We start from the raw sequence: 18545 nt of genomic DNA, 5'->3' as shown, positions 1-18545 counted from the left end.
TGCCGAATCATTAATGAAAGAAAATGTACGTGAATGCAAATCAAAATTTAATTTTACCCCTGTAAACACCAATGACATAATTTGTACATTTAAGTCATTAGACATTAAGAAAACTGCTGATCTATGGGGTATTTCTGTACAGGTGATTAATTCAATTATTGATCTAATTGCACCTTATCTTGCAATAATATTCAATGATTGTGTTCAACGTGGTGTATTTCCTGACCTGATGAAACATAGTAAAGTCATTCCAATATTTAAATCTGGTAGCTCTTCAGATCCTAACAACTATAGGCCAATCTCGATACTACCAACCCTCAGCAAAATATTTGAAAAAAATATTTTAAATCAATTATTAGCATATTTCAATAGATACTATCTGCTTCATAGAAAACAATTTGGATTTACGAGGGGTCGCTCGACTACCGACGCAGGTATCGAACTAATAAGAAATATCTATGAAGCCTGGGAGGGGTCGCAGGATGCCTTAGGGATTTTCTGCGACTTATTCAAAGCCTTTGATTGTGTTCAACATGAAACTCTGGTCAGGAAACTAGTTAACTATGGAATTAGAGAATGTGCACTCGACCTTCTGACTTCTTATCTTAACAATAGAATTTAGAGGGTTGACGTTAAAGGGACAAGGTCTCCTGGGGTCTTAGTTAGTATGGGGGTCCCACAAGGATCAATTCTCGGACCTTTTCTATTCCTCATATATATAAATGACTTGCCCTTTCTTGTTGGGAACAAACATGATATAGTATTGTTTGCTGATGTATGAAACAGGTACAGTATGACGATGTAAACAATGCTATGTCTGATATGGTACACTGGTTTAGTGTAAATAATCTTAGGATGAATAATAAAAAAACTAAAATTGTAAAATTTAGCACACCAAACGTGCAAAATGTAAAACCCGATGTACTTATCAATGGGGAATCGATGGATCCAGTTGAAACAACTGAATTTCTTGGCCTTACTCTTGATGCCAAATTACAGTGGCTCCCCCATATAAACGGATTGGCGGGTAGACTGAGTTCTGCGGCATTTGCGGTCAAAAAAATTAGATTATTTACCAATGTTGATACGGCTCGCCTAGTTTATTTCAGTTACTTTCACAGTATAATGTCCTACGGTATTATGCTTTGGGGTAACGCAGCCGCTATGCATACTATATTTGTGCTGCAGAAGAGGGCTATTCGTGCAATGTATAACCTAGGAGCCAAGGAATCTTTGAGGTATAAATTTAAAGAAATTAAGATATTGACTGTTGCTTCTCAATAAATATTCTGTAATGTTTTGTATGTACGGAAAAATATTAATGTTTTTATGAGAAAATATGATTCTCATAACGTTGGTACAAGGAACAAACACAATCTTGTTACTCCTGTTACTCGACTGCATAGAGTCAGTAAATCTTTTATGGGGCAATGTATACGCTTCTACAACAGGATCCCAGAAAGCGTTCAAAATGCTTCTGTTGCGAAATTTAAAAAAATTGTTAAGGAACGCTTGTGTGCGAAAGGTTACTATACAATTAGTGAGTTTATGTTTGATAGCACACCTTGGGAATGAAACGATCGCCTCCTGGCTGTTTCTACTCATATACAATTATGTATATAATTAATTTGACGTAAAAAAAAAAGTCCCGCTGAGTTTCTTGCGCCGGTTCTTTTCAGGTCAGGGTGTTTTCTTTTTCCGAACCGGTGGTAGTGTTTAACTTGACAATCAATAAGAAAGTGTAATACTTCTATATTGAATAAAGGAATTTGAGTTTGAGTTTGACTTAGTATTGTTGTGTTCCGGTTTGAAGAGTTAGTGAGCTATTGTAAATAAATAAATATTGGTCAACATCACATACACTACTCTGATCCCAATGTAAATAGCTTGTTATGGAAAATCAAAAGTAACGATGGTACCACAAATACCCAGACCCAAGACAACATAGAAAACTAATGAACTTTTACTACGTTAACTCGGCCGGGAATCGAACCAGGGAGCTCGCAGTGGCGTACCCATGAAAACCACACCGGTTTTCATTTGCACTCATTTGCACTCATCTGCACGCACTACTCGACCATGGAGATCGTGAATTGTAAATACAGGTACAAGGGAAATAACTTATCGATTCCCAAGGCTAGTGGTACATTGAAAGGTTTGGTTAATATATCTTATATATTGTGCCAATATCTTCGAGCAGTGGTGACCACTTACCATCAGATTGCCAAATTGCTCGTTCGCCTACTAATGCCCTAAATTAGTAATTAGTATTCAATAACAGTTTGGGCCGTGATGTTTTATACAAACTCAAATTGAGTCAGAAAACACTTTAAACCGTTGGTCGCGGATATTATTCCAGTTTGACCAAAATTAAGACAAAAAACTAGTCGGACTTTAAATCTATCCAAAGATTAATCCACAACCACAATAAGCAGTTGTATTTTAAAGACATGTCAAAGTCAAGTCAAAGTCAAAGTCAAAAATCTTTATTCAATATAGAAGTGTTTGCACTTGCTTATTGATTGTCAAAAATCTACCACCGGTTCGGAATTTAGCACCTCGGACCTGAGAAGAACCGGCGAAAGAAACTCAGCGGGATATATTTTTTTTATTTTTTTTAACCATTTTCCATGTAGGTACAATGATAAGTATATTTTAGATGTTTGAAATAGCCTGGAGGCGATCATTTCATTCCCAAGGTGTGCAGTTAACTAAAAAGTCATTAGTGTTGTAATATCCTTTAGCACACAAACGCTCTTTAACGACTCTTTTGAATTTTATAATTGAATAATTTTGAACGTTTTCTGGGATCCTGTTGTAAAAACGTATACATTGCCCCAAAAAAGAGTTACTAACCCTGTGTAATCGGGTACTTGGAGTAACAAGTTTATTCTTGTTCCTAGTGTTAATAGAATGTACGTCACAATTTCTGGGAAAATCATTTATGTTTTTGCGTACATACATAACATTATCAAAAACAAATTGAGAAGCGACAGTCATTATTTTAATTTCTTTAAATTTACCTCTTAACGAATCTTTTGGGACCAGGTTATAAATTGCACGAATAGCCCTCTTCTGCAGTACAAAAATAGTATTAATGTCAGCTGCATTACATGACATCTTAGATCCCAAGGCTGTTAGCGCATTGGTGATATAAGGAAATGAGGAATGGTTTATATTTCTCACAGTAGCAAAGTCTATGGCCGTGTAGACCACTTACCATAAGGTGGTCAATTTGCTAGTCCTCCTGCCAATGCGGCATAATAAAATCTTCCACTAATACAAGATTTTTATTCAGGCGTATGAATTCATTTTATTATTTCGAAATCATAATATCCATTGCTTGAAATATGAATTTAAAACATTTCAAATAATATAATTGTCTTCGTCACATTAATATATCAAACATTATCATATAATGGAATATATTTACGTCAAAACAGATTTAAATACTTGGGAACCAAGTAGGTCGGTTCGAAGAAAATTGAATAATATCCGATCCGTCCAACAATCCGTCATAACGAAGCTGTTTACGCTTTTGACGGCGGGATCGCGTTAAATTACATTTTCAAGAAATTAAATTATAATTTGGCTAGATCGTAATTGAATTTTAAAACTTGGTATATTTTAATGTGTCTGTCACACTGGTAAGTGGTACCACCACTAACCAAAGTTTACGTTTTTCTCCAAAGTAAACTAACTCTACACTTTTTCATTTAAACATATTTGTTATCTATTGCCCTTTCCCCAATTCAAGTTGAGATTTACAAAAGTTCTAAGCCTTAGTGAACATACACGTCTGCGTAAAATGTGACGTATACGCCAAAATTAACTAAACATGCTTTAGTTTAGTTAATTTAGCATCTCTTGAATATATGTCGCAGGCAACTAACTTAGCCATTCATTGATCAGGGCTAAAAATATTTTTGGTAAAAACGCTAGGCTGTTAATTAAAAGGCTAATTGAACTAGTAGCTAGCCACATGTAGCTAGATACTCATAACATTGCTGTATATTCTGTGTTGCTCCTGTTGAAACAAAAATAAATAAATAAGCATTGTATATACATAAATATATGAAATGAAAAGTTTATTTAAATAGTACATAATACATATCTTCAGGAAGCAGTCCACTGCGTAGTCACCTCCATAAAAATCGATATCTCAAAGTCGGTACGGTGATTTGCGATTCAATAGAATCGAATTAAGCGCTTGTTACCGACTGAGCACTCGAGCACGCGACGAGTACAAAAAAATAATAGCTAACCGCTTCGTAATACCGAAAAAGCTTCGAGTAGACGTTAGGGTTCAGCTATTTGAAATCGAATTTATATAAATATTTAAATAATGAAGGATGATATTAATAAAAAATAATGTGTTTATGTTTTCCTATAATATTCATCGTAATCATTTCGATGAATTCATCATTCATCATTGTGATGAATCTTTGTTGAGTATTTCCGCATGTCGTAGGTTTTTAGGCCACAATAATAGATTTTTTCTTTATATGTAAATGTTTTACGTAGAACGTACAACCCGAGCGAAGCTGCGACGAGTCATTAGTAGCTAATAAAAATCACACTTTGTTCCTAAACCATAACGCTTTAAAGGTTTGCGTTTTAAACCATGCTTTAAATGTAAATGAATACACAAATGTGACGCAATTACTGGAATTAGCAAATTATGTTTGAAAAATATAAAAAACGAAGACTGTGCTACATTTGAAATTATGCGTCAGAAAAGTTTTTTGCGTTTTGTGATAGATTTAGCCGGACGAGCAAATGGGCCACCTCATGGGAAGTGTGCACCACTTATTATTGCAATTATCACTGCTTATAGACAAGGTACTGTAAGAAATAGTAACCATTTCTTACATCGACAATGCACCAATGTATATATTTTATTTAGAATGTAACATTTAAAGTATCCCTATAAGTTCACAACAATGCTTACGGAACCTTATCAGGGACGTCTGAAACGAACTTGCCTGTATTTTTAAGAGCATTCCCTGGTTACGAAGCGAAGGGGTTATTCTTTTGCATATGCAAATCATAGTCATTTTTCTCTTAAAAAGATAATTGTACAACAGAGAAATTAAAAATGATAAGCGATGCATTTTATATTTTCAAAAGTAGACGGTTGTATTTTATCTGAGATGGCCCAGTGCTTTGAAATACAGGAGGTAGCGGGTTCAATTTCGGACAAGTACTGACGAGTTTACAGGCGCTTAATACGCGTCTCTGAAATTCTGCTGCATGGATAGACTCCATCCCAGGGCAGCGTTGTGGAATAAGCTCGAAACCTTTTCCTCTAAAAGAGGGGAGACCTTTGCCTTTTGTTGTTAGTTTAGTGTACTATATCATTAAAGCTTTGTCGAAATATATTTAGGATACATCGATAGTAATGTTTATATAATATATATTTATCGTACATTAAAATTATAATAGCAAGAACATGCATCATTATATTTAATGTAAATTTTTATTACAAAAATCTAAATTAAACAAAACATTCCAATCTCTGCAAAAACAAAACAATTAAGAGTGAACCCAACGATGTTTTAAATAAAGTATAAATTCATTAAATCAAGGAATTTAATTTAAAACTGTGGTGTTGTGCATCTCATGGGGTTTAGAGTCAAATTGGATTGCTTTTCTACAAGTTCATATTTGCATAAGAACAAAGAGAGAGACAGTGTTACGCTATTCAGTTAAAATGTTTTCTCTTCTCATCGGGGTGAATAAAATTTGATACTATCGTAAAACGGTCGGCTTATAAAATCGGGCTTGGTAGATTATTTTTCAGAAATTGGTTAATGTGTCAAAATATTTTATATATTTAAATATATTCCTTTTCACTAATACATAGCTTATGGAAATATATGTATATATATATATATATATATATATATATATATATATATATATAAATACCTATGTATTTTTTGAACCAAAAGGTTGGCTTGAAGAAATTGCTACTTTCCTATTTTTATTATCTTTGTATATTTTTTTTTATTTAAGTAGGTAAACAGACTTGTTCATAGACATTGTAAGAAATACTACCCATCCTTTGGTTCGTTAATGAGCCACCAATATTAAAAAAATATTAAGAACTAGAATAATATATAAACGCAAAATGCAACACAATAATACTATGTATTTAGCGACAGCATATGTGATCATTGTGTGGTACCTACCCAGACAGACTTGTACAAAGGCGACGTTATATTTAAAGATATTTTGGAAAAACTTATTTCCCTTTTCAATATCAGCTTAAAACGAAGAAAAGTTGGGGATCAGTAAAATAAAATCGTTTTAACACATTTGTATCGAGCAACAAAAAACTTCACGTGTGAATAGTCCTTGTAAGTAGCAATTTCCTTAACGCTTAACATGTACAACAATACCCAAATCTGTCAGTGAAGTTTCGACACTATTACCTCTGTCTTTTAAGTCTATTTAAAGACGATCACGCAACAAGTTCGGAGCAATGCATGTTGCGTTAAAATATTGGAACTCCAGGCGAGACGTGGAAATTGTATTTTTTGCGGTGTACTTCAACCCTATGGCGCGAGTAATAAGAAATATTATACGGATAAATATAGATGTATGGAAGTTTCCTGTCCATGAGGTTGCAGGGTATGCCTCTGACACTTGTCACGGTTATTCAAGAGTCACGTTAAAGGAAATGTTAGAATTTTTATTTGATTTTCAGTATGGTTTTGCAGATACGTTTATTTTTTAATACATTTATTTATATATTTGAAAACAAAGTTATACATTATTGAGGAAATATTTTATTATATTGTTTTAGTATTATATAATGTAATAAGCTAATAGCAAGTAAATAAAATAATATTTTACTTACTGATTATAATACTTTGAATTTAGCCGTAAAGACCGGGATGCGACCAAGATAGACATTTGTTCTTTATAATTCCTTTTTAAGTGCACAAGCTCATAAGGTAACCTGTATGTCATTTTTTATGTATAATTATAAAGGTATTAGGTAGATAACGCCCAATTACCATATATACTACCACTACACTAAGTAGCAATTCTTGTATTGGATTGAAAAGTGAGTGAGCCAGTGTAACTACAGGCACAAGGAACATTACATCGTTGTTCCCAAGATTGGTGGCGCATTGGCGATGTAAGGAATGGTTAATAATATTTTTTATATCGGCGATGTCTATAGGCGGTGGTGACCTCTTACCATCAGGTGGAATATTTGCCCGACCGCCTATATTATAAAAAAAGTCATATAAAACTTCTATCATCAAACCCGCATTGGAGCTGTCTGGTGCAATAATCTTCAATACTTCTCCTCGTCAGAAAAAGGGGGTTTTGCCCAGAAACAGGTAATTTAATCTAAAATTGAAATTGTTACTTATAATTAAATATAAAATTGATTACACATACATTCGTCAGAGTGCTTACAAAACTAGATTCTTAAAAGTAATACGTAAACTGAATTGGAGCGTATAAATCTCTCCGCGTCCAAACTTCCAACGGAAATCCAAAGGAGCATTTCAAAGGGAATTCTTTGCTGCTGGATATGAGCGAACTACATTTATATATATCACGTTTTGTCCGTTTGTTGTTTTGTTTGTGGCGAATTATAGTTTTGTTATTATATTTAAAACACATAAATAAATACTTCTTCTTCTTAGAATGGAAGACTAAGAATCATTACTTGTACCTTTTCACGGTGCAGTCTTATTAAAGGTTTTGATTTGACCTTTATTTTATATGAAAATTCTAGTAAATATCTCTATGATTATTACTAAAATTTGAAAAACAAAATATGTTGTATTTTAAAAAAGACTTTAGCAATTGATGCCAATAATAATTTATGATACGATTCGTGTTTATGAAACGGAGCAATGATCAAAAACTTAAAAAATCTGTCGAACTTTTTAAAATAATGATATTATGTAATAAATTATCTTTAAAAAAGTATTTAGTAGAATAGAATAAAATATTTCAAATACAGTAATCACAGATAAAATATTAATTAAAACGATACGTATACTTTTTAATGTAATTAAATACTTACATCAAGTTGCAATGTCAAATTGCTACGAACTTTCTGTTTTGTTGCTCGACAACTTTTGACTGAGACCAGCTGTCAGCAGACGGACGAATAACTCTTCTGATATTGCTTTAATATTTATTTCCAATGTATATTCGTTGAAAAGTTCAAATGTATTTTTAAATGTTATATTTTTTTGTTAAGGAATATCATCTTATATTAATTTTAAATGATTGGATAGCTCTTAAAATGAATTATTTATATTTCTAGAAAGATTTCAACGGAGAACGTGTCGAAAAAAATTGTATCCAACAGTTGGCCACTAAGTATACGCACACTAGAAAAGTAGTATAATATTTGGCGAGTGGCAAGCGTATCTGTCACACACACTAAGATATTAAGTTTGACTAATTCATTTTAGTGCATTTGTAGTGGACAAGTGAGTAATCTTTTGTAATATATGTATGTATGTATGTAATAATATTTATAAGGTGGATATTTATTATTATTAATTAATTAAAAGGCGCGTAAAGTCATTGCAAAGAGCATGTATCTCAGAGAAGTCTCTAAATCTGAGCATCTAATACAACTTGAGCTTACTTTGTATGGGGAATGGACTGCTCAGCTTGTGGCTTCACAAAAGCCGACAACTTAATAGAAAAATTTAAAACTGCAGATATTTTTATACAAAATTATACGCTATTTTCACTGTAACCATTCTTGATATAGCTATATTATTTGACACAATTGTAAATATATAAGAAACAGACAGATTAATTCGTTTACAACACAAATAAATATATTCAGGTATTTTATTTGAGGATGAGCACTACTGAACCGTCATTTCACGAGATTGAATTATGCTCCATTGCGGAGTATAATCACGACGTACCAAAGCCTCTCAACACTTTTTTTTTTAATATTAAAATACAACATATATTCATTCACAATAGATTACTCAATTTATTTACATTCTATAAAACATATTGGCTTACCTTTGTACTAACTTTGTTAACTTCTATTATGTGAAAATCAACAACTTTATTAATTCTTCTAAGTCTTAAGTTTATTCACGACTACAAATTAAACATTGGTAAATAATCCCAAGTTATTCGAGCCGGTGGCTTCTTTTTCATCCAACCCCAGAAAATGTTATGAAAGTAATAAAATATTTACTGAAACATTTCTGATTGTTTGTTTTAATTATTTTGGATCGAGTCTCGGGAGAAAATACAGAAATTCCACGATCAGCCTTTGCTGAAGGCTGTGGAATTCGAGTAATTCAATACGTTATCTATATTTATTCTATTATATTCTTACAATAGAAGTTCTTAATAGACAAGACATGAAAAGCCGCTATTACACTTAAAACATTTACTTATCGTTACGAAAATAAATATTAAATGCAGGCGTTTTTTTTTATTCTATAAATTTTCACATTTAAACTCTGAAAAGTTTTTTTTTTAGTTTTATTTGATTTGATAAATAAAATAAATGTCACGCAGGCCGTCACGGAGGGAGCCTGTGTCAAGGCGTGTCAATAAATGTTTCACATCAAAAAAGACCTGGGAAGCGGTGAGATTTATAAGCACAGGCCGGCCGATTATAGTCCTGAGATTATTGTATTTTTGAAGTAATACTTCTTGTAGTTAAGGTGAGAGTTATGTATGATGTGAGTTCGCCAATTAAATCCGCTAATTAAAACGCTCGAAATAGACAACTGCACATTTTTTTATTATTACACATTTAAATTGAGAATGTTAAAAATATTAAGCCGAGATGGCCCAGTGGTTAGAAAGCGTGCATCTTAACCGATGATTTCAGGTTCAAACCCATGCAGGCACCGCTGAACTTTCATGTGCTTAATTTGTGTTTATAATTCATCTCGTGCTCGGTGGTGAAGGAAAACATCAACGAAATTCTGCCACATGTGTATTCCACCAACCCGCATTGGAGCAGCGTGGTGGAATATGCTTCAAAACTTCTCCTTAAAGGGAGAGGAGGCCTTAGCCCAGCAATGGGAAATTTACAGGCTGCTAATGTAATGTAAAAATATTAAGCGAGTGTTACAGTATTGATGAAAAAAAAAGAGAATAATAATTATAATAATTTCACTTTTAATAAGCCGATTATTATAATTAAACTGTTTTTTTTTTTTTGCACTGAAAAAGCTTCTTAGTAGCTTACTTTTTTTATGCGATAGGTGGCAAACGAGCAGAAGGCTCACCTGATGGAAAGTGACTACCACCGCCCATGGACATCTGCAACACCGAGGGGCTTGCAGGTGCGTTGCCGGCCTTTGAGGAAGGAATAGTACTAAGTACATACACCTATGTGCTCGATAAAATGTGAGCTATTACCCGTGCGACTGAAAGCGTAGCTGTTATATTATAAATTTATAAAATTTTTGGTGTCCGAAAGTAAGTGTTCACGAAACAACGATTACATTAGTAATATTCCGTCTGTAATATTAATTGTCAGCAACGAGAATCAAGCACTAACAACGTGGAGTCATAAATAGTACCCAAGGGTATAAAGCAATAAAAACTCTGAAGGATGTTTTTGCAATTTAAATCGTTTTATAGTGATAGTCCGCGTTATGTAGCAAGTTGCCAAAAGCCGAATACAGACACTTCGATACAATACAAGTTTGTTATTACTTGACTTCTTTAGAAACTGTTTATTTCCGAGATTTATATCTTGGCACCCTCTGATTTATGTAAATGGACGGTCGTTTAACGTCCCCCAAGTAAAGGGACTCAGTTTTCTTGGGTTAAAAAAACTTTTCGTAATATGAAAATAACTTTAGACGAGTTTTAGATTTGTGTTAATATATAACAACAAATACATTTATGGAATATCAAAATACTCAAACAAACTATCTTAATAATTGTTCATTGTTGTTAAAATAACAAATTGTTCATTTCTTATATTTTGATTAAAACTTTGTTAATATAAGATATAAGAAATAATTTTCAACAAAAATATAATGGAATCAAACAAAAAAATAATAGAAAGGCCCTTGCCAAGATGGCGCTATTACCTTTCTTAAAACATAGCTAAATCTTTGAGCGAGGTGAATTAGACCTGGTGAACCAGCGCACCAGTTTTAAAGTATATAATATCAAATTCAACGAAATCTGTCTATTTAAGAGCCTAATTAGTCAGTGATTTGAAAAAAAAGATTACGGTTTCAAACATTGGAAAGCACAACTCATTTTACAAGTGCTTAATTTAGCCTCTCATTCTTAAGAGTAAAGCAAAAGACCTTCATGTGCTGAATGACATTCTGGCATATGTGTATCCACAAAATCAAGGGTGAGTAGGCTTTTATCGAACAAGGGCTTATTTACAGACTATTTACGTTAATATAAACATATATTTATATATATGTATATAAATATATCGTTTGTAATATCAGGAGACAAGGTTGTATTGTTAAAGTAGGCTCGTGTTTTATCTTCTTAACCCACAATCGCATTAAACTAGTGTTTATTTGTATAAGTTTATAGATCGAGACAGGCCTCGTAAACTTCAAACTCTATTAGATAGAGATACTCGCGATGCAACGTCGTCTGCCCTCCTAATTAGTTCAATGAACTGCTATTTCAGATACAATTATTTTTAAGTTATTGTTACAACTGAATAACAATAGTTTTATTTCCTTTTCTAAGTACTGTTCAAGAAGATGATCTTCACAATTAAAATTATTTATTTGTCTTGCTTATCGAATTGAATCTATTTTTATAGGGTTTGAAGTTGTTCGTATTTACTATTTATTTTTATATACATGTTTGTTTACTGTTAGACACTTACACTATAAGAATTATAAATTGTATACCAGTGGAACTATGTTATATCTGTTGTACCTGTACTGAGTAGCGTATCTTTCGGGAAACATAGTGAGGTAAACTGTATATGCTGGAGGAATTTATGCTATATTTGTTGTACATTGGAACAGCCAAAGTTTTTTGGACTATTATTATATTCACACAAATACATTCCACTCATTATTGCATACTGCATTTCGACTAAGAATTCAAACATTATTGTTAAATTTAATCTATCATTAAATATGTTCTAGAATTCCTTTATATCAAACTAGTTTCGGCACGTAGCTTCGCCGGAGGGATTGGGTGCGCATGTTAGATACTCTATATTCCTTTGTGTATACCTAATAACATGTGTGCAAAATATCAACTATCGATCTAATAGTTAAGACATTAAAGCGTAACAAACAAAAATTAACTATTACTTTACACGTAACTTCACCATATTATTCAGTTCATTCTAACCTCGACTTGACTTAAGATAATAATTATTATTTTTACATCGAATTAAAATAACAATGAATTATCTTGATATAAATACATCATTTTGAAGAACTCTAGTGATGTTTCTTTAAGTCTCGTGTTTCAGTAAGAGAAAATATTATTATCAGGAATGAAGTTTACTTGGTGGTAGGGTCATGATCATACCACAGATTTAGAGTAGGCAAGATACGGCATGTTCAATAGATAATACGAAAACAAAGTGAGTCATCTTTTTCATACCTATTATGTCATCCCCGTCCAACTTAAACACAACAATAAATTAATTTAAAATTAATTACATCTATTTCTGCAGCAAAATTATGTACTCGATGTACTCTAGAAAAACTCTTCTTCATCATCGTTAGGTTGGTGCAAAGCATAAACTTCAGGCACACTTGGTCGAATCGGCTCGGGTCGGTTGACTAGTCTACTCTAAGTCCATGGAATATAGCATTCCTCATATCCCATTTAATTTGGATTCAGCAGTTTTTTTGCTAAAGCCAACCCTCTCTGGGTGTGATTTAGTTGGTATGTGGACGAGGCGCTTATTTGCTTGAATGATGGATGCGATGCTATATATTTTATTTTACATGAATGCTGACTTACGATGTCCCATTTCGAAGAATTTATATCTCAGAAACGAATATTACTCACATTAATAATATTGAGTCAAGCTGAACATCTTTAATTGTACTGACAATTGTATTATACAATACAACCTACTATTTGTGGCATATGCGTGTTTCCGAGGATTTTTTCAGTAGCAGCTTTTGGAGTAATAACTGGCCTACTCTACTCTTCTACTCTTATGTGGCTACACGTGCCAGTATCTCTTACAACACATGCAGGTTTCCACATATTGAAGACATGTTCATTTAGTGGTGTTTGGCCCGCATTTGTAACTGAAATCTTTGGTCAAAACTCGCGCGCTCACGTCACAATTAAGTTCTAAATGACTTGTATAATGTGTTCGCCATCAACAAGCTCTGAGGTCGGTTAGTTTCAGCAAACTACGTGAAATTTGTGTAGAGGGAGTCTTGTTGTTACAATCAATGGCTTTAAAAATAGCGGAACTATAATATTTGTTTTTCAAACTACAGTTGATTTACTCGCCAAAATATGTGTTGTTAAATTTAATTTAACTTTTTGGTAGTTATCTTACACTAGTATCTGCCTCCTGGCTCACCCGGGTATGGAAGGAGGCGTAGGAGAATGCAAAATTTCATGATGATCTTTTTTTTTTTTTTTTATGTCATAAGGTGGCAAACGAGCAGGAGGCTCACCTGATGGAAAGTGACTACCACCGCCCATGGACATCTGCAACACCGGGGGGCTTGCAGGTGCGTTGCCGGCCTTTCAGGAAAGAGTACGCTCTTTTCTTGAAGGTTCCCAAGTCGTATCGGTTCGGAAAAACCGCCGGCGAAAGCTGGTTCCACAGAGTGGTTGTGCGAGGCAGAAAATGTCTTAAAAATCGCGCTGTTGTGGATTTTCGGACATCTAGGTGGTGCGGGTGATATTTGGAATTTTGACGAGATGTCCGAAGGTGAAATTCAGCAGCCGGGATTAATTCGAACAATTCCTCGGAACATTCCCCGTGATAAATTCTGTAGAAGATGCAGAGCAAATGATCTATTGAGCGTAACAAACAAACAAACTCACTTACAACAACATGTAACATGACGATTCAAAAGTGCATTTCTGAACCCACAGTAATAAAAAATAATTTAGATTTTGATTGAATAAATTTAAATATAATAAATATTTAACAATACAAGTCGAAAATTAACTAAAGTCAATTTATTTTGAAGGTTCATTTTGGATCGAGTAATAAAGTTTAGTACATCTTTTATCAGAATCGACTGAGTTGGAAACAAATAACACAATCGCTGATACACTGACGCGTCACATTTGTCAAGATTTATTCGTAGTTTATGGCCCGCGCACTTTGAGTCGGAATAAATAGGTTTTATATACGAATGCATTTTGAGGAAATGTCTACTGGATTATTCTTTTATTTCAACCACTTTATCAACTTTTGATTGAACTGTTTTTATATGTATGAGATTTTAATATTTATATTTATATTGTTGAAGAAAATAGGGACCAATAGTTGGCCACTCAGTACGCGCACACTAGTAAAGTAGTATGGCGTTTGGCGAGAGTTAAGCGTGGCTGTCACGCACACTAAGACAGTAAAGTTGACTCATTTGTTTTAGTTATTTTATAGTGCGATAGATAAGAATGATAGAATAAGAGTTTTTTAATTAAAATATTTGTATTCTTTTTTATTCTGTTAATTTTATTTATTTATTATTATAATTATAATGGGCTAGGTTCTACAGAGTTGTAGCTACCAAGTTCAAATCTCATTAAAACACTTATCAGCAGTATCATAAAGCTGGAGAATTTGTATTGTTAAGCGCTCTAACCACAAGAACTGTGGTATATATTATAGTTAAGACTTATGACCCTGAGGAACAGAGCACGATGGGGCAATACGGTAACATGGCTTAATTTAAACTCAATTAAACGTGGTACTGCAAAGGATGTCTAGTTTATATTAAGAAAATAATATTTTATAGAGTCAAATACGGCTATGTGCAGCCAATCTCTAAAATTAAGCACATATGTGGGTGCAATAACTGATAACCTCTTTTCTCCTCTTCCGAAATATCATAGTCCAGAGTAGGGATGATCCAACAAGACCAAAAATCCAAAGTAAGAAAAAATAAAATCATCACTTAGACAGTATTATTATTATTATTTTTGCTTTTATTATATATATCACTCAATATAGTACTTTAGTATACAAAAACAAAAGAGAAGCTTGCAACTATAACATAAAAAGAACCTAGGACTTCAGAATATCCAATCTTATAAGTTAACCACTAGACCGACGTCCACTCTCAACATAATTATATGTATATAAAAAGATTGTGTCATTATCTATTATATCAAAAAATGCTTTTACGAAAAACATTTTTCACCTTAAACATCGAAATGCCTAACAAATGAGATCAACATGAAAAACTCAGATGACGTCGACTAATCTTCCGGACGACTCATTATTCCTCCGTTGACAGATGAATTTATAAGAGCCCGTATTCTTGATCGCTCGTTTGTCAACCGCGACCTACTATCGCAAGGATTCACGTGTATTGGGCACGATATTTTCATGCTATAGCATTAAAGATTCAAATGCGATGTATTTATTTACATAAGAATTATTAGAATTAGATTGGCTTTTCTTTTCAGCCAAGTAGCAATATTTAATACTGTCTTAGTTCTCAAATTTGGTAGCACATTGGAAATTTAAGAAATTGTTTGATTTTACTGCGATAATATGTACCTTACCAATATCGCGTATCACTGACTTATATTTGAGATTTTTCTTAAACTCAAACTCAAACTCAAATTCCTTTATTCAATATAGAAGTATTACACTTTCTTATTGATTGTCAAGTTAAACACTACCACCGGTTCGGAAAAAGAAAACACCCTGACCTGAGAAGAACCGGCGAAAGAAACTCAGCGGGACTTTTTTTTTTACGTCAAATTAATTATATACATAATTGTATATGAGTAGAAACAGCCAGGAGACGATCGTTTCATTCCCAAGAAAAGCTTCAATTAATCCCAATACTCAGTCTTGAAATAACGACACAGAAGAACGCCAATATAAGCTACATGATCAGTGAATCGTAAGCCTTTGTCTCAATCAGAATATCGAATACGCTGAGTTTGGCTGAATTCCAAGTGTGATTGTTTTTATTTTCGATATGAGCCATAAAAGTAAGATATTACATTGTTGGATGAATAATTTTACCGAATCATCATTGATATATGAAGCTATACATTTTGTTGAATATCTCTGATACTTAAATAAGACTCTTGTTACATTTTCTCCTTCTACATTTTATCACCTTTGTTACCGACTTTAGATATATCATTGTTTTAATAAATCACAAATATATATTATACAAATATCTTTGTATCTCAGTTGATTGTTGGGAATGAAACGATCGTCTCCTGGCTATTTCTATTCATATTCAATATATGTATTTAATGAGTTTGACAAAAAAAGACCCGATGAGTCTCTTTCGCCGGTTCTTGTCAGGTTAGGGTATTTCCTCTTCCGAACCGGTGATAGTGTTTAATGTATTTTGAATAAAGGTTTTAATTTGAGTTTGAGTTAGATTCTTTCCGCATATATTAAAATACTTATATTAAAAATTGAACTTATAATAAAAATTGGATAACTAGCCATTCGTTTGCTAGATACGAGTAATAAATGTGTGCAGGCAAATAAATAATGATAAAATAAAATTAATAAATGTCTTTAAATATAATTCAAAACAATTACCAACCAACCAATTACAGCCATTTGAGAAATAAAATAATCGATTATAGCTTAATATTGAATCTATTTACTACCCTTGATGAATTTTTACAGTTTATAACGGCACTGGTACATGAACACATCTGTGATGTACACTGACTCAGGTACAGCCTCATAGCTTGACGCGCATACGAATCAGAGCTCTGACGAGTAATGGCTTAAATCCTTTAAAGGTATGGAGTATAAACATACAACCTGTAAAATTACAAAATGCATCAATGCAACTTTACGATGGCCTGGCCTTAGAATAGAACCTAGGGACCTCAAGATTTAAGATCTAGTGCAATTTGTTCGTAATGAAATGTTAAACAAAAAGAAACCGAGATCTTTCTCAGGCAAATAAACTATATCTATATAAATTTTACGACAATCCACTATAAGGTTGTCGAGGAAAACAACATTAAGATGCTGTAGATTTGTTATTTCCCATTTGTAATATTATGAGGAAAGTTATTATTTCGCGATAATCCAAGTTTAACGACAAAACAATTTTGTTTGAGCTTCCATTCTTTGTCCTGGCTCATCATTCATTGTTTAAAAATAAATCAACGTTGGGAATTTTGAGTTTTTTTTTTAGATTATATTTATTATATCAACAAATTAATAATTTATTAACCTCGATATAATAAATAAATAAAGGATCACAAAGATCAATACACTGTCGGCAAGTTATGTACAGAAAAAAATTTTAAAAGCATTTTTGAATCGTCATTTACAGAATTGTGTTAAATGTAAAACGGCTAGGAATGTAGATTCTAATGAGTGGAAACTTATAAATTAAGTAATTACTGTTGTTCGTTACGTTACGATTTTTGTAATTCAGGTAGGCGGACTAGCAAATGGGTCTGATCTTATGGTATGTCTACCGCCCATAGACATTTGCACTGTAAGAAATATTAACCATTCCTTATATCACTAATGCGCCACCCACTTTGGGAGCTGATATGTTTTGTTCCTTGTTATTTTAGTTCATCAAATATTGTTAAATTTATCTAAAATACCATCATAAACATAAATGTGAAAATGGGATTATTGGTTTGAATTCTGCTTGACACACTGTCGTGTGCCTACTGAACGTGTGCTTACTGAATTACACCAAAACGACTGAAAGGATCGATAAATTTGGCACTGAGATATGTAGATTACAATCTGCACCCGTCACACGAAGACGAAGCCGTGGGTGAAAACTAGTCAAAAATAAAATAAAACAGTTCTTTTCCACCAAACCGCATTGGAGCAGCGTGGTGGAATATACTCCAAACCTTCTCCTCAAAGGGAGAGGAGGCCAGCAGTGGGTAATTCACAGGCTGCTAATGTAAAAAAAAAGTTATACCCGTACAAACTTAAGAGTATATACTGACGAATCGAAAATCTACTTATTTGTTTAAGCCGCTTATAAACCTCTTTATAAAATGACTTCATCAAAGACGTTACAAATTTAAATGTTTATACAGACTGTAGAAAAAAACAATTATTCTGTATATTATGTATGATAAACAAACACTTGTTTTATAAATAAACATGAAAACCCGAACTTTGCTTAACAAAATATTATATTAAGTAGCGTTGCTCAGAAAAACAATAATCTCATACAATGTAAAGAAAATAAAGGACTTTTAGAAACCACGTGTTTTATTTATTTGGCCTTTAATGATAGTATAATTTATTTCTTTGAATAAATATAAATAAATTTTAAATATAAAAATACGAAAACAAAATTCAGACGAGGGAGAAAATTGTGAAACTATTTGCGTCTGATCCACAATCTATTTCATATCTATCATCTAATGAGTAGACAACT

The sequence above is a fragment of the Vanessa atalanta genome, chromosome 11, assembly GCF_905147765.1.
Source record: "Vanessa atalanta chromosome 11, ilVanAtal1.2, whole genome shotgun sequence".
In the NCBI taxonomy this organism is placed as follows: domain Eukaryota; kingdom Metazoa; phylum Arthropoda; class Insecta; order Lepidoptera; family Nymphalidae; genus Vanessa; species Vanessa atalanta.
This window is presented reverse-complemented; position numbering follows the sequence as displayed.